Here is a 1,808-nt window from a genome sequence, read left to right as displayed (position 1 = left end):
AGGACTGCTGGCTCTAATGGCGATATTTTTGTTTATTTGGCAAAATGTTCATTTGATTTTTGTTTAACTGAATGTGTTCATCATTATTCCCCCAATAAATGAAAAAAGTAATAATTTAATATTATCTAGAGACTAATAATAAAAGGAGGTGAAATGCAGCTCCAGACGAGCAGAGCGTGTGGTGATGTCATCAGTACGCTTCTGTTCCAGTTGACCCACATTTATGCTGCGTGCTCCCGTTCTCCGCAGGTCCATAATTTCCTGTGTTCTCTTCAAGAACATACTCGGCTGGAGATTACTGGAGGTTTCTTCCTGTTAAAAGGGAGTTTTTCCTCTCCACTGCCGCTACAAGCATGCTTAGTGTGAGAGATTGTATTTGAGTCAATGAGTCGATGCAATCAGCTGGTTTTCCTTAGATAGAAAACTGAATCAATTTGACTGGATGATCTGGTGAACTGGAAAGTGCCTTGAGATGACTTGTGTTGTGAATTGGCGCTATAGAAATAAACTGAATTGAATTAAACTCGGTAAGAACACGAGTCCGTACTCACGTTCTTATGAATTGAGAAACGGCCATTGAAAAGCGCTCTAGCTAAAAATGAAAGAATGTTCAGAAGTTTGTTTTTTTTACTTTCTTAAAGGGAATTTTGAAATTTCAGTGTTTGAATTTTCAAGAATTTATTTTTTTTAATGTGTAAATTTTCAGTTTGAAATTTAATCTTTTGCATTTTGACTGATTTATCTCCATATTTCTTTGACTCCATATATGACCGCTAATAAACAAAATAAAGTGTGAGAGTTATCCGTTGTTAAAATCAGCCAAAAAATCAGTTTATTTCTCATCTTAATAAAATTTGCATTTTTTTAAAGCTGGAGACACATCGGATGGAATAAGCTAAATAAAATTGACACAATGTAGCGTTTTCTTGTATTTCCTCACTGATGACATAAGGCTTGAATGTTGCCATGGAGTCGAGGGTGTGTACGAAACGGTCCCACGTGTCTTTGTTTAAAGATCTGCTGCTCGGCAAATTGTGAAGACTGTGAGAATCAGGGGAAAGTTCACAGCAAACCGAGTGCCAGTGGTACAGAGAGGGGGGGTCCTAACAGCCCCCGCCTGGTAGACAGTGGCCCACCACAGTCTGTGATCAATGCACAGAGAAAAGGCGGCATTAACCCTCTCCTGTCCACAGCCCAGACTATGTAGGTGAAAGGTGAAAGCTCAGTATCCATTACAGACTGAGTCATGTCCTTTTTAATCTCATTCCAAGCATGTCTCTTTGTTTAAATAATTATTTTCTATTATTGTAGACAATAAAAACATCACTAACAAAAACCCACGCTTTTAATTCACTAGTTCTACCCATAAAAACAAGAGGAAGAAGTAAAAAACAAACATCTGGTCCCTTTTTTTAAGTTTTTACAAGCAGCAAAAGCAATTTATGTCCAAAAACAACACGAGAACGGCTTTAGTGGGATTTTATTTTCGCTTAACTAAAACTAAAAAAGCTGTATGGAAAATCTCTCTCTGCTTCCAAAGGAGTGAAGTGGTTGACTATCCTGCCAATTAAATGCTGCTCATTAAAACAGGCAAGGAGCGGGGGCACCTCCGGGACTTTAGTAAAGTTTGCATTGAGCTGAGAGGAAACGACATCAGTAAAAAACAACCTCTACTGTCTGTTAGTCTTATAAATTTCATGTTTCACAATGTGAAAGAAAGCTTTGGAAATGTCATGAGAACAAAACACAGAACCCATTTGGAAAAATATGTTTTTCACTCAGGTCTTCTGGCTCCAGCCTGCTCTGCA

This window comes from Cyprinodon variegatus, unplaced genomic scaffold, assembly GCF_000732505.1.
Source record: "Cyprinodon variegatus isolate N-32 unplaced genomic scaffold, C_variegatus-1.0 Scaffold995, whole genome shotgun sequence".
NCBI classification, from domain to species: Eukaryota; Metazoa; Chordata; class Actinopteri; order Cyprinodontiformes; family Cyprinodontidae; genus Cyprinodon; species Cyprinodon variegatus.
This window is presented reverse-complemented; position numbering follows the sequence as displayed.